At 35.5% G+C, this 23,410-nt stretch overlaps 1 non-coding gene across 1 annotated transcript; it reads right to left on the bottom strand.

The window, feature by feature from the left end:
- Positions 1-2,025: 2,025 nt before the first annotated feature.
- On the bottom strand, positions 2,026-2,132 carry LOC131217833 (small nucleolar RNA R71). The gene has a single exon (XR_009157423.1). It is a non-coding gene; the product is annotated as a small nucleolar RNA R71 (small nucleolar RNA).
- Between the last annotated feature and the right edge of the window lie 21,278 nt (positions 2,133-23,410).

The raw sequence follows: 23,410 nt of genomic DNA, 5'->3' as shown, positions 1-23,410 counted from the left end.
TCATGCCTAGGTGGCAAAGTTTCAAAAGGTCCCGGAAATCCATTTTTGATCGTCCAAAAGCAAGATGGATGGTGAATGGATCTGGTACAATGGGTCTGTGATGACTTTGAGTATGTTCCTTTCCTTTTATGTGTATGACGTCAGGAAGCCCTGTTGTTCACTATCGTCTCCTAGGCATGGTTAGATGACGGTACCCTTCCTAACCTTCATACATTGATTGATTGGTTGGTAATTAGTTTAATTCTGTTGTTTGCTTTGTCTCCTGGGCATGGTTTGGTGATGGAATCCATTCTAATTCATATACCTTTCATCTCTTTAAAATTATATCAGAGGAAGTTCAGTTTAATTTCCTTGATTCTTGAAGCAGGCATAAGATCTCCATAATTTTTACAAGTGGATCCTCTGAATCCCTAATTTCTTATTTTTAATTTTCTTAAGTTTTACATAATTATTTCACAATTATTCCCTAAATGCCATTCGATTTAGATTTCATCTTAGGCTAGTTCTATTTCTACCTAGTTTCAGGTAACGCACAAGTATCAGTCCTTTGGGATTCGACCTCGGTCTCACCGAGTTTATTTCTACATCACAACCCTGCACTTGGGGAGTGAACAAGTTTTTGCCACCGTTGCCGAGGACTGACGGTTGTGATTCTCTGAAATTAATTAGGTTTAGAATTAGTTTAAGATTAGGATTTTACTAACTCTAGTTTTAGATTTTTATTTCGATTTGATTTTTAGAACTAACTTGTTTCCTGTTTTGTAGGATCCTGACATAAACTTCTAAATTGGTAATCCTTTTCTAATTCCTCTACTTTTTCTATTTTTGGAATTAGCGTTGAGTTTTAGAAATTTTCTAATTCTAATATTTTTCTAATTTTAGGAAATAGTCTATTTTTAGAAACTTTCCTCTTTTATTTTTAGAAACATGGTTTGTTTTTTTTTTTTATAGATATTCTTTCTAATTTTAGGAACTAACTCATATTTCCTATATTTTTAGAAACTTTCTAATTCTAACTCTTTTAGAATCTAACTTATTTTGTTTCCTAATTTATTTTTAGAAATTTTCTACTTGTAGAATTTTTGTTTAGAAACTAACTTTCCTATTTTGTAGGCTTTTAAGATAGAAATTTCTAATTCGGTAAGCTCTTTCTCTACTTTCTATTTTTCAGATCTCTTTTAGGAACTTACTTTCTAGTTTAATACTTTCCTAATTTGTTTTAGAAATCTCCACTTTCTTTTAGGAATTTCTTCTTTTAGAAACTAGTTTACTTCTATCTTTCTTTTTAAGGATTCTCTAATTCTAGACCTTCTCTTTTTAGAATCTAACTTACTTTGTTTTATTTTGCAGGTTTTTAACTTAGGGATTCCAATTTGGTAACTTCTTTCTAACCCTCTCTTTCTTTTTAGATTTTCTTTTCCTTTCTTAGGATTAGGTTTCGAATTTGATTGAGGGTTGCGAGTGTTTCATGCCCAAGTGGTCCCGTGACAACACTCGACGCTCTTGACTGAAGGAGGATTGGTTGAGGGGTTAACTATCCATCGCAGGACTAAACACCACTCGAAATCCCCCGAGTTAATTGAAGTGATGGCTGAAAACCAACCTCTTCTACCTCAACCCAGGGTGGAGGACATTCAAGATGAGAATGAGGTGCATCAAGCACCCCCGCCTCATACTTTACGAGATTATTTACAACCAGCGGGGCTGAGTACACCCTCATGCATGATTTTTTCCAAAAATACAGGACATATGGACATCAAGCCAGGGGTTATCCAACTCCTTCCTAAGTTCCATTGGCTTGAATCTGAAGAACCATATCTACATTTAAAAGAGTTTGATGAGATCATAGCCACTTTATATTTTCAAAATGTGTCTGAGGACACAGTCAGGCTGAAACTCTTTCCTTTTTCCTTGAAGCAGAAGGCTAAGACGTGGTTACATTCACTGCGTCCTAAATCTATTGGCACATGGAATGATATGCAAAGGGAATTTATAAAGAAATTTTTTCCACATCATAAAACGATTACCCTTAGAAAAGCAATCATGAACTTCACCCAAAAGAAGGATGAAACATTTTACCAATGTTGGGAAAGGTTCAAGGATTTGGTTAGTTCATGCCCACAACACGGTTTTGAAACGTGGTGCATTACAAATTTTTTCTATGATGGACTGACATCTTCCATGCGCCAAATGGTCGAGACAATGTGTAATGGAGAATTCATTAATAAAAATGTTGACGAGGTATGGGATTACCTCGATAGTCTTGGTGAAAAAATACAATCATGGGACTATTACCCAAAATTGAACACCATGTCTAGGCCGACTCAATCTAAGGAGAAAGGTGGATTGTATCTTTTGAAAGAAGAGGATGATCTCAAGTATAAAGTGATTACGCTCATAAGAAAAGTTGAGGCCATGGAAGGAAAAAAGGATAAGGTTAATGAAAGTGTTTGCGGCATCTGTGATTGCAACATTCATACAACTGAAAATTGTCCTACAATACCCACCTTTCGAGAAGTGTTGAATAAAGAATCCAATGCCGTAAATAATTATCAAAGACCTTTCAATGGACCGACCTCTAATACGTACAACCCTGGTTGGAAAAATTCATCCAAACTTTAGTTGGAGAAATGGACAAACTGCTACCCCTAAAAGTTTCTTCAATCAAAATCCAAATCAGGGGAAACCTCAAGAAGAACCGGTTCAAAATTCCATGTAAGAGCTGACCCAGGTAATACGAGACTTTATGCAAAAGATGAATTCACGTATGACGGTTATAGAGAAGAGGATGCTTCCTGCACAATCGCTCCCCAATCCTAAACCAAGCCATGAAATTTAGGAATTAATTGAATCATACCTGCTTTAAAATCAATGTTCCCTGTGTGAACAGGGAACACTATGTAAGATGGTAAAGTTGATCTCTCAGGGTGTAAATGTTCACGTAAAGTCCATGATTGGTTTAACACATTCCTATGAACTTCATTTTCATCCTCAAGAGGAGAATTATGTTGATTTTCTCTATTTTGATTTATAGTTGGATCTGGCAGATTTGGTTTTGGATTATTAACTAGGTCTGCCATGGAATCCAAGTGATGTTGAGTGCCTCTTCTAAGTGAATGATCAAGGCTTGGAAATAGTCCCCCTTTAGAGGAGAGTCGATTGTTTTGATTCATACTCCAACGGAACATAAACCATCCACATCACACAACAAATACCACTAATTCAAATCACAAGTATGATACTTAAAATAAAAATAAAAACTTAAATCAACAACCCAGGTGGCAGGGCCAACCATGAGGGTTCAGTACACAAAGTAAAATAAATCAACAACCCAGGTGGCAGAGCCGACCATGAGGGTTCAGTCCACAAAGCAAAATACATCAACAACCCAGGTGGCAGGGCTGACCATGAGGGTTCAATTCACACAAAAAAAATCAACAATCTAGGTGGCAGGGCCGACCATGAGGGTTCAGTCCACAAAGCAAAATAAATAAACAACCCAGGTGGCATGGCCGACCATGAGGGTTCAATCCATAAAGAAAAATAAATCAACAACCCAGGTGGCAGGGCCGACCATAAGGGTTTAGTCCAAAAATAAATAAATAAATAAATAAAAGTAAAAATAATGTAGAAATTAAACTATGCTAATCTGGAAAATAAATTTAGCGGATGATCTTTGTGATCAAACAGCAACTGTAAGACAACCATATCACTTGGGTGATAAAATCCCAAGCAGGGCAACCTTATGTCATAGTTAGTGCTTGGAAGATCTAACTGAATTTATTTTCAAAGAAAATGAAAAGAGAAGAAAGAAAAAAAAATCTACAGAAAATCTGGAGGGTTTAGAAGAGAACTTACCTTAGAAGAGAACTTACCTTAGCTAACTTGTACAGATCTGATCTATCTCAGTCTCTCTCCCTGGCAACGGCGCAAAAAACTTGATTGCTTGCCTCCAAGTGCAGAGGTTCGTAAGTGGTATCTCGTGAATACAGGGTCGATCCCACAGGGAGATGAATTGTGAGAAGAAAAAAAATCAAATGCAAAACAAACTAAGTAATAAAAATTAATCTAATGATTTTATTTTGGGATTTTTGAATGGATGTAATTTACCTGAATAAAATAGCACCCAAGCTTCAATGTTCCACACATAGGTTAATACTCCAAAATCATAATGATTTGGATAACACAACTAGGATTTGAACACTATGGTCAGCCTAATCGGAAAATAAAACACTTTAAATATTTTAATAAATGATATAAAAGATTAGAAAATAATGGCTTTGCACCATTGACATATATTCTCAAGCGCTAATGATTTTAAGTATTCAATATCTATAGGATAATGAATATCAAAGAAATATAACAGGTTGAAAACATCTCCTATCTAGGAAATCTGATTGATCTAGGGTAAGCCTATCCATCAATGTGGATCTCATATGATGGAAACATATGGATCTCACAAGAGGATAAAAAATAAAACCTAAATAATAGACAACCATGCATACACCATTCTTCTCATCATTAAAACAATCAATCATCATAATCTTAAAAAATTATTAAACCCATGTGTTTCCCTTCTAGCTTGGGCTAGAAGGAACTTAGAAAAACATAATTAAATTGTAGAAATAAAAAACAACAAGAAAGAAAGAAGAAAAAAAATACAAATAGAAAAGATCTAAAATAAAAAAAACAACTTATAAAGCTTTAATAAAACTAAAAACTCTTTAAAAACTCTAAATATTACTCTTGAATGCTTCTAATCATGTTTAAGAATGCCCTAGGAGGCCCTATTTATAAGTAGGGAACTTCAATTTTCGTACAAAGTTGAAAACCCTAGAAAATGCCTCAAATATACGTATTTTTCCAAAATAGACTTCTCGCTGCATAGTTCCTTTAAAACAGACTTTCTGCTGCGTAGTTTTTCAAAATAGACTTCAGAGCTTTATAATACACTTTTCAAGACGATTTTAGGATTCTTCACTTCAAATCTTCGATTCTTTTCATTCCTCACTTAGTTTTTTTGGATCTTTGGCATGTGAATTCTTCAATCTTGGTTTCCTAAGATCCATCCCTTGCCTTGGTGATTTTTGAGCATCAAATTCTTACTTTGTAGCACCCTTTTTCAATCTAAGCTCTTAAATTCACCTTGCAACACATACATGAGTAAAATAGAATATTAAGATGATTTATGTTCATAAAACTAAGATATAAATGGGAAAAATTATGCAATATTTGACTCTCAACATCTATAGGTAGTGTAGTTGATCTTGCAGTGAACCTCGACCATGGGACAAGACAATAAATCAGGGTTGGTTGCCAGATCTCCTACGGTACCTATGGCTACGATTATAAACTGTAACCATAGAGGACCGCCAACTGTTCATAAAGCGGCTTACTTAAAATGCAGGGGTATTTTCGTCCTCAAATTCGTTGTCCGTACGAGCAGGTCTAAGCTCGCAAGTTAAGTTTATATTGCTTCATAAAAACCACTGGATAAAAGGTGGGGTCTGCAGTCGTAAATTTCTCATATATATATATATATATATAGATATATATATATATATATATATATATATATATATATATATATATATATATATATATATATATATATATATATAATGAAGAAACAAGAATAAGTCAATAACTAAGTTGGTAGAGACACACTTAATTAAGAGAGATTGAGGGAAAGACTTTTGCCACTATGACTCTCAATTTTGGGTGATTGGGCATATCAGATCAATCCCCATTAAAAATACCATGTGGGCTACTAAGGTTTCAGATCAAACTGATTATTTGGCCCTACTTAAACCATTCATTAACAGGTCATTAATCGGTTAGATCTGACCGATGTATTTAAAGTATTTTCTAAATCTCAAAACTTTTATTCATCTCTAAAACACGGAGTAAAATTCTAGAGTATGTCAGTTTGACACATAGAATCATCGATCCAAATCGATAGAGAGATTCTAACTAAATTTAATAGAGTATACAATCTATCAGTTCGACTCGATCCGACAAACAAAGGATAAATACATACTACTTAAATTCTGAATTTAAGGACTGATGAATTTAGTCATTTGATTTGTGATTAACTATAATTGTTGGGTTATTTAAAATGTAATTGAAAACAGTAGAGACCACTTTGATTAATCAAGTGGGCCGCATGAAATGGGTGTGATTACAGACCCTATATCAAGGGTTAGATCTGAAGTGATCTAAATTTGAGAATATTGTGGACCCTGATCATGTCCTTGATCAATCAAAGGTGTGCCCTATCATATGAATTCATATAAATTAGGATAATGATTCTATGTACGTGTTGTATTTTAGGAAATTCTAAACTATCATATTTCGATTATTCAAAAAACAATTCATCCTCACCAAACTATTAGGTGAGTGATCCTAACATGTTTCTTCTCCATTCTTATTAAAATAGTCATCTCATTATTTTCATGATTATGATCTTTTGTATTAAATGTTTATCGAATTCGTTGAGAATTGAAATGCCATATGTTGCATTGTGTGTGCCTGCGCCGACTATTAATACCATGCACCAATTATTCTCATCATGCATCCATGTCATGCATCACATAACTACACTGAATACTTGAGAGCACTCCCTGAATGACCTATAGGTACTTATAGTACCGAGTGACTTAAGGGAATGCTTGGATGTCATTCTCATCGTGCATCCATGTCATGCATCGCATAACTACACTGAATACTTAGGGGCACTCCCTGAATGACCTATAGGTACTTACAGTACTGGGTGACTTAAGGGACCATGCTTGGATGCTCACATTTGTGAAAGCTTACCCATATGGTGGAAGCTTACCCCAAAAGGGGAGAGATACAAGTCGATGTGATCCAACTCAAGTAAGTGGACTGATCAACCCACTTGATGCATTCACACATCAATGCATCTCATGTCATTCATGCATTTATATTTTAATTATGATGTGCATGAACCATGATGGGTTAACTCACTGGGCCTAGCCAGCTGATGTTTTATTGATGGAAGAATTGTGGCATTCTCAAAGACTTGTCCACCATTCTCATAATCGCCTAAAGAAAGGATATACGAATTTTCGGATTGTTCAGGCTGCTGTGACATTCAGTTGGTGGAGTTGTGAAGCACACCATGAGTACATTTCAAAGATCTGATCTTGCTATTTGGATGCTTTTATGTCATCCAAAGTAAACAGAAGCACTAATCATTAGCATTTCTCAAAATTTCAAGATATAAAAGTAGTCAACCCATCTTAACGAGATCTAAAAGTCTAGATACTTGAATGGGCAGTATAGATCAATCAAGTTCTCTTATTTAAGATGAATATGATGCTTTTATAGGAATATATATTTGTATAGAGTGCAACCCTCCATTACATGTTGCATGCATCATTTGGTAGAAGACACTTAACTCACACTCAAGTTATGCATAACCTTTATATATAGAGTATCCTAGCATTAAGTTGTCGATTTTCTAATGAAAAATGCGCTTAGATTTGATTGCATAAATCCTAATTATATCACATATATAAACCTTATCATCAGATTTCAAGAAAATAAGTTCAAAGATATTAAGAGAGTCATATCATCACCAATGACCATGTCCATTCGTGATGGATCTAATCATTACCGTTAATGATCACCATTGATTATAAATCGTCTCATAAATGTTGATCATCATGATTAATGATGGTTCCAATCACTAGTGGTCCCTTGACTAATAGTGAATTAAAAGATATATCCAGAAAACTACATTCCCATGCATGCATACATACGAACTCCAAAAATGCAATAATGCATGCATACATACAGTAATAGTGAATTGAAGGATACATACATGAAATAATGCATGCATACGTACATTGAATAATTAAGAAACATGTGTGATATACATTTTTATTAACCAACTCCAAAAATGTGTAGCCCACCTTAAATGATTACAATCATGATACTAATATATCATAATCAATATCACAAAAATTAAAATTTTATCATTTTGAGTTCTTTTATTTAAATACATACTTCGATCATCATCATTTCAAGAGATCTTAATCGTTAATCATAAAAATGGACCACACTATCAATTAGATCTTGTTAAAAAATGTCAAGTCACTTTCTAATACATGTCCTGAATCAACACACAAATGGCTAATTAAAAACCCTTAATAAGATACACTTAGTCTTAAAAGAAAGTGAATCAAGCTTCAGATCCGGCCCATTTGAATTTGTACATTAATATGAGGTCCATATGGGCTTTCTAACCACTCATGACTTGCTTATGATGGTCCCTTTATTTTTGTTACAAAAGACAGATTCAGATAGTTTTAAAAAATGCTACAATAAGAATAATTGGACTAAGTCTATATTTGAGCCCACCTAACTAAGGAGGCTATAGACAACAATTACTTCTTAGACAAATTCGATGTCCATTGATTTCACTAAATGGGACTTCAAGCCTTCAGCAGTTATGATCTCATTAAAATGACACTATAAGAAATTAGCCTTTTACCAGCAAAGTTATTGCCGACGAAATTAATTTCGTCAATAAACATGACTTTTCCCGACGAAATATAATTTCGTTGGTAAAAGATTCTAGCCACGACCGAATATGTTCCCGCCAACATTTACAACGACTTGCAAACTTTTACCAATGAAATTACTTATCTTTGGTGAAAAATCTTTTACTAACGATTAATTCGTCGGTAAATGTAATTTTTCCCGATGAACCAAATAATTCTTCTGCAAAAGATCGGAGAGGCTATTTTTCCGACATTATGTAATATCGTTGGTAAATGAACTTTTTACTGACGAAAATAATCATCAGTAAAGGATTTTTTACCGACGAAATACACATACTGTCGGCAAAGATCGGCATTTTGAATTTTTTGATAAAAAAATAATATTTGATAAACTTTTTACCGACAAAAACATTCGTCGGTAAAGGATTTTTTATCGATGAAATACATACATCGTCGACAAAAATCGAAAAAATATAATTTGATAAATTTGATAAAATTTTTAAGATTTTGACAAAAAAAATTTATATATATATATATAAATATTTAATAATAAATATGATATTTTGTTAAAAGTTTTGAAAGAAAAATTAAGATTAAAAAAATATACATTTTGAAAAAAACGTGATTTTTAAATGGAAATTGAGATTTATCTCTGAAAAAATAACATTTTTTACTAAGTTATTAGGAACATCTACTAATTGAACCTTTAACCATTTTTTGACAATTCTAATTAGTCCAAATTGAAGAGTAAATAACTTCAGATGTTTAAATAAATTTTCACTGAAATTGTTTATCAATCTTGTATTGCTAATATCTTTCTCATATGTAGCCTGATCGGGGCGAGTAACTAGTCAAAATTGAGGGTAATGATCAGTAAAATAGAGTGAATGGACCAGATCACATGTAAAATGGGCCAAATATTTTGGTCAAAATTGTGACCCAACTTATTGACCTCGTGAGAACCTAAGAATTGATGTTAGTAAGTTTTGTGGGCCCCATCATGATGTGTGTCGAACATCAACACCGTGCATTTGATGTGTCCCCTTTAGGTTATGAGATATCTCAAAACTCATCCGTATACAAAACTCAGGTGGGCCATACCATCTAAAACTATGTGAAGACATCTTTAAAAATATAAAAGCACTTGGTGGGGCCCACATGAGTTTTGAATGTGGCTGAAACTTGGTCTAACCCCTCATCCAAGTAGGACACAGATATTGAGTGAGTTGGATATGTGAATCACATCTAGGCAGGCACAATATATGATTGTGAATGTTTTAAGGAAACCCATCTCCACTACATTTAGGTGAGTTACTCATTACCCTTAGCATACTGAGTAAATTCTGTGGGGTCCACCGTTATTTATTTATTTTATCCACTCCGTTCATCCATGTTAACAGATAATTTGAGGTCCAAAGAACAAAAAGGAAGCATATCCAAAGCTAAGTGGACCACACCACAAGAAATAGTGTGATTAAACCTCTACCATTGAAAATTTCTTGGACATAGAAGTTTTGGATCAAGTTGATGTTTGTGTTTTCTCTTCATTCATATCTTTTTAATATTATGAACAACCATTAACTGTTTTTGGACAATCTAATCAGTCTAGATTGAAGAGTAAATCACTTCAGATGTTTAAATCAAAATTCACTCAAATTGTTAATCAATCTTGTATGCCCAATATCTTTCTCATATGAGCATGATCGGGGCGAGAACTAGTCAAATTGAGGGTAATGATCAATAAAATAGAATGAATGGACCAGACATATAAAATGATCCAAAATTCTAGTCAAAATTGTGACCCAACTTATTGACCCCCTGAGAACTTAAGAATTAATGTTAGTAAGCTTTATGGGGCCCATCATGATGTGTGTCGAACATCAACACCGTGCATTTGATGTGTCCCCTTTAGGTTATGAGATATCTCAAAACTCATCCGTATACAAAACTCAGGTGGGCCATACCATCTAAAACTATGTGAAGACATCCTTTAAAAATATAAAAGCACTTGGTGGGGCCCACATGAGTTTTGGATGCGGCTGAAACTTGGTCTAACCCCTCATCCAAGTGGGACACACATAATGAATGGGCTGGATATGTGAATCACATCTAGGTGGGCCCAATATATGATTATGAATGAGATAGGTCCAAGGCTTATGTACTGGAGCACAAAGTGGGGATTGAACGTCCACCATAAAAAACTTCTTGGGAGTTGGAGAAGTTTCAGATCAAGTTGATATTTGTGTTTTCACTTCATCCACGTCTACATGACATTATGAATAGGTTGGATGGTAAAAAAACATCACGATGTCCCTTAGAAAGGTTTCAATGGTGGGTGTCATTATCACTACAGCTTCCTTTGGTGTGGTCCACAGGAGCTGGCTTCATTCTTAGGAGCATACCTTAAAATGATCTGAGAAAAGTGATGAATGGAGTGGATAAAACAGTTACATCATGGTGGGCCCTACAGAGCCCTGCCCGGACCTACTAAACTTATTACCGACGAAATAATGTTTCGTTGGAATAAGATTCCCACCCATACCAAAAACATTCCCATTGAGAGGCTATTTTTACCGACGATATACAATATCGTCGGTAAAGGAGATTTGTACCGACGAAAAAAATCGTCAGTAAAGGTGGACAAAATGAACAGTAGATATATAATTTCACTTTGTGTGGTTGATCATAGATGTTGATTTGTAATTTTTATTTTTTGGTTTTTTATAGCTAATAAGTATATTTAAAAACATATGTACAAAGTGGATGGGGCTGATAGAGCACGGGTAGGCCCAAATATTTTCACAAACTTTTAATGACGAATGGTGACAAGTATTACTGACGAAAATGTTCGTCGGCAATAAGGTTATGTTTTAACCCAAGAAAACTCTAGCGCCCATCCATCTCCCTCAGTCGCTGTCTCTCTCTCTCTCTCTCGCTGTTGCTCTGATCTCTCTCTCTCTCTCTCTCCACCATGCTCTTGTTGCCGAAGTCGGACCCACACACGCCCTCTCTCTCTCTCTGAAGCTCGGTTGAGGTATTTCTCTCTCTCTCAATCTCTCTCAATCTTAATGACGATTTAGGGATTTTAGGATGGATTGTCCAAAATCCGAATTTATGGATTTTTTAGTGGATTTGTCAATGCACGTGGTAGGGCCCACCATTACGTATCTATTTCATCCACGCCATCCATCCATTTTTTCAGATCATTTTATGTTACGAGACTGAAAAAAGAGATTTATCTAAATCTTAAGTGGACCCATCACAGAAAACTGTGTTGGTTAAATGACCACCATTAAAAAATTCTTAGGGGCTACAAAAGCTTTGGATCAAGATAATATTTGTTTTTTCCCCTTCATCCAGGTCAGTTTGACCTAATCAATGGGTTGGATGTCAAATAAAAATTACAATGGGCCCTAGGAGGTTTTTAATGGTGGACATTCAATTACTACTGTTTTCTTATGGTGTGGTCTACCTGAGATTTATATCTCGAAAAAATGGATAAACAATGTGGATATAATAAATACATCATCAAAATATTTATAAGGGTTTGAATTTAATTACTAAATTAACTTTAATATCTCTAATTAGCGAAAATATGTAATGTTTGTTACAATGGTTGTGATAAACTTGCTGAAATATATACTTTGCATGAAAACAATGAAATTTCAAGTCTCAGATGGGCCACAAGCACAGGATCATGTCTAAGTGACTAATCAACGATTTTTAACTGTTAATTTACATGGACAATGTTTGGACGTCGCTGATCATTGTATTAAAGTAATTATAGTGATGAAATCAATAATCTAATTATTTTGAGATATCATTAGTGGGCCATGTATCCAATAGATTAATAGTCTAACGACACACATGTTACATATGCAACTCTTAGAAGGTTTTTAGATGTAATCCAAGCTTTCATAATGGATTTCAAACCCCTGGTTGAGGGGATTTGAAACCCTCAGTTACTTTATGGTGCCAAACAACCCCTTATTTAGTTCCAAAATTCACTGGCTCAACTCGGAACTCAGCCGAGTTAACTTAGTTGGTGGGCTGAGTTGCCTTGCAGACCTGCAATACACTAGATTATTTGAGTCGGCTAGTTCTTAGACTTTGATCTTCTTTAAATTGTTGGTACAACTCGGAGCTCAATGAGCGTCAACGCTCATATTCGCACATGTACCCTCACCAGCAATATCACTAGGTGTGGTACACTAGCTAATCCGATTCCTCAATTTAGAAGTTTGAACAGGACAACAAGTGTGATTGGCGCTATCATTAAAGTGCCATGTGCACCAACATGCCATCTAATCCTTATGAACTATACATGTGATGGTCTTTATAATGGCATAAAAATAAACATTTCCATTAAGATAAAGATTGTCATTACAGACATGATTTGGACAATGACATTACAGCATCACATGCTTGCATTAAATGTGCATCCCATAATGAAAATGGTACCATCATCATTTCACATTAGGGAGTCTTACTTTTCACTACTGACCCACATCTAATATGGATGCATGATGCCTTTTCATTTGGTGATATTTGATTCAGATGACATGATTTGGACAATGCCATTATATCGTCACCTGCTTGTATTAAATGCAGCCCTAAAGTGAAAAGGGTAACACCATCATTTCACATAAGGAGCCCTTGTTTTTCACTACTAGCGACATCTAATAAGGACACATAGTGCCTTTTGTTTGGGTCACATTGGGATTAAGGGGGTCCCTTAAACTATAGGTTAGTGGCAATTTACATCCATTGCACCTACATATGCAAAACAACACACATGTGCCAATGTGATGCATGTACCTATATCCATCTTCAGTTGCTCCACCCACATATTAGAGTGTTAAAGTCCCTTAATACACATTGATACACTATTTTTTAATAACTCAGCTTTTAAAGAAATTGATTGTTTGACATGATATCAAAACAGATAGTCAAGTATTCGAAATTATGTTCTCATAAATAAATAAATAAACCAAACAAGGAAAACGCCCTTTCCTTTCCCACAGTATCCTAAAAATAATGCTTCCCAAGAGATTGTTTTTTTCCATGCTTTTTACAAATCCCCTTAGATCTTTTGTTCTAAAATCAAGCCTTTTAACTTCTTAGGTGGGCCATGTACTCTACAAACGGACAGCTAAAATAACTTTCTTTAACCATCCATTTGTTTGGTACAATATCCCCACCTAAGAAGAAAAATGGTAGGCCATCACATGTAGAAAATGTGGCCGCTTGATGGAAAGCTCGAGATGGATCTCGTAAATATATGCAATATGTAGAGCCATTTATTCCTATCATTCTAATGAAATACACACTAGATCCCTATAGCGGTACAACTTAGTGATGCTTTCACTTTGTTTTAAGATTTCAAGAAACTATTATACTTTGCAGATTGTGGGACTTGTATTTGATCTTTTCTCATTATTTCAAGAAACTATTATACTTTCACTTAGTGATGCTTAATATATATTACATTTTTTTCTTAAATTATTATTGTAACATGTTAGTTTATAGTTGTGACTTGTGATTGTGATTTGTAAGTTAGATAATTAGTTACCCATTTGAGGATTTTTATGTGGCCATACATAGATATGATGTATTTTTGGTGGTATAGAAATCGCTTAAATTGTCTCATTTTGAACAGTTAAAGGTTAGATGGATAGTATGTTTTCATATAATCTATTTAAATGTTCATGCCTAATCTGCGGTCCATCTCTTCATTTCTCTCCGGATATGTTTCTTCCGTTCCGTATCCAATGTCAAATATCTTTATGTTGCTTTAGATATTTGGCATCGAAATGTAACGTAAGATCAACTTATTTGGAGAGGCATGGGGAGATGCTGCCGGATTTTTGGCATGGACGTTTAAATGAGAATATGAAAGTATTACAATCTATCCAACCTTAGATTGGTAACTAATTTAAGATTTAATTGTATTAGATCGAAATTGATGGAGTAGACCCAAATGTGCGTCGGAGCTATCCGGATGTTGAGCGGGGGTCCCTGGAAGGTGGGAACCACTATTATAACCATGATGAAGCTGTCCATTTCCTATAGAAAACAATACGGGTGGCCTGGCCATTTGGACAAGCCCGTGTATATGTATTAGCTCAGAATTGATGGAGCAGACCTGGATGTGTGTCGGAGCTATCCGGATGTTGAGCGGGGGTCCTTGGAAGGTGGGAACCGCTGTTATGATCATAATGAAACTGTCCATTTCCTATGGACAACAATATGGGTGGCCTGGTTATTTGGACAGGCTTGTATTTATGTATTAGCTCGAAATTGATGGATCAAACCCTAGTATAACCCTAAATCTAAACCTACACCTAAAACTAAAATCTAAAACTAAACATCATGTTGGGGACAATGCCCCCAACCATTAATTCCTTCCTCGGACCCACCATGATGGTTATTTGAGATCCAACCTATTGATAAGTTCACACAGACCTAGACCTGAAGAAGGGATAACACAAATATCAGCTTGATCGAAAACTTTTGTGGCCCCAATTAGTTTTGAGGTCCACCTAATATTTGGATCTACCTCATTCTTCAGCTCATGCCCTAAAATGATCTCTTCAAATGGATGGACGGTTGGATACAACATATACATAATGGTGAGATCCAAATCTCAGGTGGACCATAATACAGTAAACATTGGTCCATCGTGATTTATGTATTTCATCCACTCCGTTCATCCATTTTAACAGATAATTTCCTAAACATAAACCTACACGTAATCCTAATCTCAACTCCCTAACCTCACTACCAAAAAATCGAGTAAAGGCTATGGACTTTGAAAGCTTTTAACTACGGATTAAATCTGTAGCAATTTTGCTATGGATTTAATCCGTAGCTAAAACCTAATGATCTGTAGCGAAAACCTACATCCTCATCGGAACCTCATTAGAGATTGATGGTGCTTAAGGGGCTCCATGGGGCCCATTTGAGTATATGTGTTTGATCTAAGCCGCCCATCAATTCTTATATATAATTTTAGTTGATGAACCCAAAAATTATGTAAATTAAAGGTCTAAGTGGACCACACCATAAGAAATAATAAAAATTAAATTTCTATTGTTAATATTTGTGTGGTCTTCTTACATCTTTGATCTGACTCATTTTTTGCATCAACCCTTAAAATAATACTTTAAAATTAATGGACAGAGTGGATAAATAACATACATCACGGTGGGCCCCATGGTCCTAAAACCCAAGTCTTAAAGGGTCGTCCGTCACGCGCCCCTCCCCCAAAACGAAATCCAATTCCATCCGCCCTTTTGTCCCGCGCGGAGACCTCCAAAATGAGACCATACCATCTCACTCTTCCCCGCGGTGTCTCTTCCTTTTCTTCATCCAAAGCCATTCTCTTCTCAAAACCTCACCATCCCCAAAGCCTTCAACGACCTCAGCTGGTCGTCACTTCCTTTCTCGCCTTGGATTCTCTCTACCCGCACCAAGCCTTCATCTTCTAGAAGGAGATTTTCTGTGAATGTGAGTCAACTTCCATTAGTCGGCAATCTGGCACCTGACTTTTATTATGATTTGCAGGAATACAGAGGTAGTTCGATTTGCTGGGAAACGTGCTCAAATCCATACATCAGTAATAGAGATTGCAGCCCCTGTGATTGATATAAAAGAAAGCCCAAAATTACAATTTCTATCCGAAATGGTGTTAGATCGAGATCATACGAAGGAAGGTCGAATGCCCCAATTGCAACAACAGGTTCCCCATAGAGGCCGTCGATCGTCATAAAACCTGCCGGAACGCTCCATCCCCCCACTCCGTCGTCAAATTGTGGAGTGGCTGCGAGGATGGCAGCGATTTCTGGTGGTGATGGCCAAATCTCAGCCGCTTGATCATATCCATGCATTTCATCATTTGCTACAGTGGATTTTTATTTTTTATTTCCCTTCTTCCTTGGATTTTGAAAGTAGAGCCAATGGGTGTGGCCATTCGGTCTGATGGGGCCCTTTCCTAATGTTCAATGCCCCAACATTCACCTTGTATGTAATATGAATGATCCATTGCCTCTGAAGCACTCTCTTGCCAAACTATTAGGATGCCGGGGATTTTGGAGGCAGACTTTTTATTTTTTATTTTTTATTTCTATTATAGCTAGACTAGATCTATCTTCTGTGAATCTGATGTGAATTGCATGCTTTGCACCTCTGTGTGGATTTTTTTTTCTGTTTATTTTTAGTTTAAGATGATGTGGAAAGGAACTGTACTTTTGGGGCTTGTAATTTCTCTCTTTCTATTGAATTATGAAACTTAGGTTAATATTTACTGTCAATGGCAGTGTCGCTCTCAAGCGTGTTGAGTTTTGTGATACAACAAGGTCTAGTTCATCCGAATTCTTCTGTTAGGATCACAAGAAGGAAGAGATTGTGTCAGTAATCACTTGTAGCTACCCATGGATTCCCTCTATATCTATGGCAGGATCTGTAACACAGTGGCTGAAGTGCAGGCAGTTTAGGATGGTCTTACTCTGAAGAGTATGAAATTATTAGCTTGTGTCAGTAATCAATTGTAGCTACCCATGGATTCCCACTATACAACCTGGAGAGTATGAAAATAAATCATCTTTAAGCTACTATATATGCATTAGTTTGTTTATGTGGACGTGTCATGTACAGAAATTCGTGGGCTTCTTGTTTGTCAGAGTTGAGATGTTTACAGAATCGGAATGCTAATCCAGCTTGTAGATATATTGAAGAAATACTGTACGCATGATGTTTTGCAGGAATCTATTTAATTCATTTGATATAGCTAAGCAGGGGAGAGTCTCGCTGGATTTCAACCTGTTTGTTTACTGCAGTATGGATTTCATCTCTTTTACATGTTCCTTCCTGCCAAAGCCTAATTACAAGCAACTACATTTACTCTTCTTTGGCCACGAGAGATTTTTTAGGAGGATGCTTAGATACTTTTTGCTCACAGGATGGCAAAATTGAAGCTGAAGTTAAACTCACTGGATTCTCAGCTTAGGAGCATTGCAACCTAGGGAATCCATAAAATATGGTACAATTATTGCTCCTGTGTTATACGCACCAGTCCATCAACACTTCTTTGTTGCTCGTATGGACATGGCCGCCGATTGTAGGCCTGGTGAAACATTCAATCAAGTGTGCTTCTATGAATTGATAGGATATTCCCCAATTTGTCTATAATTTGATTTATGCGAAAAGGAATTTGATATATTCCTCATATTTTGTGTTTCTGTTTTTGGTTCCATCATATTGTGATAGTTTCTACTACAAAATTTTGTCAGCTTTCTCCTCAATGAGATTTTGCATTGAGAAAAGGAACACACTAGTTCTTGCTTCATAAAGCCCAAGGATTGATTTTCTAGATACCCTTTATTTTGACATTACAGGATTGTTTCTTGCAATCAGACTGGAACTGAAGTGGGCTGATTACTTATCGGCATTAATATTTAACTGAATCATTGATAAAGTATTTGAGGTATGAGAGCAATGAAAGATGCTTTAGAGAGTAGCCAGCATGTAAGTTTAGGACTGACCCAAAGCACTAATACTTTAGCACCAACCAATATTCCCAAACCTGGGCCAGTAAAGGTCTAATAGGAACCAAAATATGTGAAAATTATAGATTGCAACAGACATTAGATTCCTAGGCTGTAATTTGCTACTTGTTGTTGTTTCTTGTTGCCACTACCTTATCGATTTGTTGTTGTTTCCTGTTACCACTACCTTGTTGATGAAAGGCTTTTCTTTAAAACCTTTTACATCTGTTACTAGTAACAACTTACAAATTGTCTATTTTAATTGACTGATTATTTATGTTTGTGGTTATTGTCACCAAGTTGACGTGTGACTCTTAGGCTTCATTCTCACAACCTTACTCCAACTCGCTGGGACAAGGCTATGATGATGATGATTGGGAATACAAGAACTATAATTTCTGTCACTTATTGTTAGTTAAGGTTGGTGTTAGCCATGTTTGAAAAACTGGACTAGCTGTGAAACTATCATGTGGCTGGTCTGATCCCTGAATACAACGGGTTTGACAAAATGCTTGGAACAAAAGTGAAAATAGTTTATGAAAAAGCTAAAATTTTTGAAATAAAATATCACAAACATAGCTTAGAATATAAAATCCAACCCATTGGCAAACAAAAGAGAAAATGAAGATTTTTTATCCTTTCAGCTTGATAATCCTTCACTACTTCTATCGCACTATTGTAATTTGATTTTGAATTTTGTACATAATGCTAAAATTTGAAAATTTCTACTCAGCTACATACTTTTGGAAAGCTTAAAAGCTCTTTCATTGATAATGTTGTGGAAATATTTTGCATCTTATGTCAGGGCAGGTTACTTCTATTAGCATTTTCACTGCTTTAAGAAGTTGGTTCTTTAGGCTAATTTGGAGAACTGAAAGGCATGCACACATCAAGTTAGTGTAAAACCTTTTTTGGGTGACAGGTACATGTTGGTTCAAGTAGGACCAAAACAGGTAGTGGGACCTTCACCCTACGATGTTGGATGTTATCAAAATTGTTCTTCCTCTACGGTTTAATATTATGCACGCATTACATGATGATGACGACTACAACCATGGTGTTAGGAAACAAGATATGGTGGGATATCTTCTGGGATATTAGGATCTGTTTCTCTTTGAATATATTAGGATTTGTTTCTCAGGAATTGTACATGTTCCAGGTTTGCATAGTTTTTTGTGCATGAACACAAAATTGTGTGGTGACCAAGATATTTGGTTAATTTCATTTATTTGATACTTTACCTGGCTTCACATTTATGAAATATTTGATACATCAATAAAACAAATTAAATGATAATGCATCTATTTTCAATTGGACCAGTTTGTCCATTATAGAATAGTGATCGTGTTCATGTTTTAGATCTTGTGTTTTTTGGTTTTCCTTTTCAATCTTGTGATTCTGCTACCAATTCAAATTACCTTTTGGATGTACTTTTCTGCTGTATAGGATTCTATCAATCTAGCAACCATTCTCTACTGTTTATACAAGTTATGCACAAGCACCAGAAGTATTTTATGTGAGTATTGAAGGTGGTTGGATTCAGTATTAGATTGTAAAAAATACTGGGTTTTTAGCATAGAGTAAAAATTCTGTCTGAAAACTTTATGTTCTATGGCAATTTGTTAGAAATGTGAAATGAGCTCTGAAACATTGTTTACGTTTCTTTGACTTGATCTTACTGACCATAAAAATTTTCTTTTTTCCAAGTTTCAGGTAGCTGTCACTTGATGTCAATAGTCATTGCCATGTGGATTTTCTTATCCAAGTGATTGATTCTGCTATTCATTTTCTTTGCATTATTCATACTTCTTACCAGATATGGTATTCTTTTGATGAGTCCTATGTCAATGATATCCATGTAGTAGCTGCCAAAATGTACAGCCTATATCAAATTTAAGCAATTTGTCATGTCCTTTAATATATCACTATCATTGGATGATCTAACCCGGCTAATGATGAACATCAAAGTTCCAGAGGAAAGCTAATGTTGTATTGGAACTTCATCTACATTTTGTGGAAGCAGAGCCATTTGGCATGAGGCATAAAGTCCAGATGGCAGAATGTACTGATAGGAAGCGAGTCAAACTAGCCATTTTTGGACTATGCCCACCTGATTTTTGTTGTTGTTTTTTTTTTTTTTTAAAAAAAAAAAATTTACTCAGACCAATTTGTTGAATCTTTAGTCGAGTTCTGTGGATGACTCATGGGACCATGGCACTGAACCAGATTGGGCTCAACAACTTCTTTATTTCATGTGACTTGGCCTAAGGATCAACCACCATTGGTTTTGTCGAGTGTTTCTTTATTTTTTAACTCTGCCAATGCCACTCCTTGCATTACCAGTCCCAAGCCCGGGTAAAGGAGGAGGAGAAGGGCTTTAGAATGAATCATTAACCATGGAGGAGATCCTGAAAATGTAGTATCTCTGGTTTTATGGTTTTACTTGTACATTCTTGTATTGATTACTCAAGCATGACAGTTATGCGCATTCTTTCAGGTGGATGTTGCATGTGGAAGCAGTCATTCCCTCAAACTAGACAAGGATGGTACGTCTCTTGTCAAGAATGCACATGTGTAGTTCATCAAACAATACATTATGTGATATCGTGTGCATGATATTTATGTTGTAATTTTCCTCATGTATTTTGCTTAAAATCTATGTTTATGCATGATTCTCATGCATTAACATGGATTTGGGCAAAAAAAAATTGAAATGGAAAATTTGAGAAAACATGGAAAATTTTCTTTTATAAAGTAAGTATTTGGGGCCAAGTGGTTATGTATTTGCTCCATTAAATTTGCTCGAAATTAATGGAGCAGACCTGGATGTGCGTCAGAATTATCCGGATGAGCGGGGGTCCCTGGAAGGTGGGAACCACTATTATGACCATGATGAAGCTGTCCATTTTCTATGGACAACATTGGAGGGGCCTGACCATTTGGACAAGCCGTGTTTATGTATTTGCTCGAAATTAATGGAGCAGACCCAAATGTGCGTCGGAGCTATTCGGAAGAGCGGGGTTCCCTGGAAAGAGGGAACCGCTATTATGACCATGATGAAGCTGTCCATTTTTTATGGACAGCATTGGAAGGGCCTGGCATTTGCGTCGGATGGCCGTGTTTATATCTGTATTTGTAGGGACCATACCCTTAACCTAAATCAAAACCTATGACCTAAAACCTTAACCTATAACCTAAACCTCAACCTTAACCTAAACCTAAACCTTAACTTAAAACCTAAAACTAAACCCAAAACCTAAATGTATTCTCAAATCCCTAAATCTAAACCTACACCTAATCCTAATCTTAACTCCCTAACCTAAACCTGTACCTAAACTTGAAAACCCAAAAATAAACCCGATCCCGAACCCGAACCCGATCGGGTTAAACCTAAACCTTAACCTATTCTCAATTCCCTAAACCTATATCTTATAACCTAAACCTAAACCTAAGCCTAAACCTTAACCTTAACCTATAACCTTAACCTAAACCAAAACCTATGACCTAAAACCTTAACCTATAACCTAAATCTCAACCTTAACTTCAACCTAAACCTATACCGAAACATATAACCTTAACCTAAAACCTTAACCTAAAACCTAAAACCTAAAACCTAAACCTAAACCTAAAACCTAAATGTATTCTCAAATCCCTAAACCTAAACCTACACCTAATCCTAATCTTAACTCCCTAACCTAAACCTATACCTAAACTTGAAAACCAAAACATAAACCCGATCCCGAACCCAAACCCGATTTCCTAAACCTAAACCTTAACCTATTCTCAATTCCCTAAACCTATAACTTATAACCTAAACCTTAACCTATACCTATAACCTTAAACCTAAACCAAAACCTATGACCTAAAACTTTAACCTATAACCTAAACCTCAACCTTAACTTAAACCTAAACCTCAACCTAAACATATAACCTTAACCTAAAACCTAAAACATAAACCTAAACCTATAACCTAAATGTATTCTCAAATCCTTAAACCTAAACCTACACCTAATCCTAATCTTAACTCCCTAACCTAAACCTATACCTAAACTTGAAAACCCAAACATAAACCCGATCCCGAACCCAAACCCGATTTCCTAAACCTAAACCTTAACATATTCTCAATTCTCTAAACTTATATCTTATAACCTAAACCTAAACCTATAGCTAAACCTTAACCTATACCTATAACCTTAACCTAAACCAAAACCTATGACCTAAAACCTTAACCTATAACCTAAACCTCAACCTTAACTTAAACCTAAACCTTAACCTAAACATATAACCTTAACCTAAAACCTAAAACCGAAACCTAAACCTATAACTTAAATGTATTCTCAAATCCCTAAACCTAAACCTACACCTAATCCTAATCTTAACTCCCTAACCTAAACCTATACCTAAACTTGAAAACCCAAACATAAACCCGATCCCGAACCCGAACCCGATTTCCTAAACCTAAACCTTAACCTATTCTCAATTCCCTAAACCTATATCTTATAACCTAAACCTAAACCTTAACCTAAACCAAAACCTATGACCTAAAACCTTAACCTATAACCTAAACCTCAACCTAGACCTAAACCTAAACCTATAGCCTAAACTCAAATCCCTAAACCTTAACCTATAACCTAACCTAAACCTATACTTATAACCTAAAACTATTCCCTAAACCTAACCTTTCCCTAAACCTATAACCTAAACTCAATTCCCTAAACCTAAACCTACATCTAATCCTAATCTTAACTCCCTAACCTAAACCTAAACCTAAACTTGAAAACCCAAACTTAAACCCAATCCCAAACCTGAACCCAATTTCCTAAACTTAAACCATAACCCATTCTCAAATCCAAAAACCTATAACCTAAACCTTAACATAAACCTATAACCTATAACCAAAACATATAACCTAAACCCCAACCCATTCTCAAATCCCTAAACCTATAACCTAAACCTAAACCTAAACCTTAACCTATAAGCAAAACCTATAACCTAAACCCGAACCCATTCTCAAATCCCAAAACCTATTACCTAAACCTAAACCTAAACCTAAACCTTAACCTAAACCCATAACCTATAACCTAAATCAAAACCAAAACCTAAACCTAAAACCTAAACCTATAACCTATAACCTAAATCAAAACCTATTACGTTTCCCTAAACCTTAACCTAAACCTATAAACTATAACCTAAATCAAAACCAAAACCAAAACCTAAAACCTAAACCTATAACCTATAACCTAAATCAAAACATATAACCTAAACCAAAACCAAAACCTATATCCTAAACCCGAACCCATTCTCAAATCCTATAACCTAAACCTAAACCTAAAC

Source organism: Magnolia sinica, chromosome 10, assembly GCF_029962835.1.
Source record: "Magnolia sinica isolate HGM2019 chromosome 10, MsV1, whole genome shotgun sequence".
In the NCBI taxonomy this organism is placed as follows: domain Eukaryota; kingdom Viridiplantae; phylum Streptophyta; class Magnoliopsida; order Magnoliales; family Magnoliaceae; genus Magnolia; species Magnolia sinica.
The sequence above is the reverse complement of the archived record's forward strand: the minus strand, read 5'-3'. Positions and strand labels throughout refer to the sequence as shown.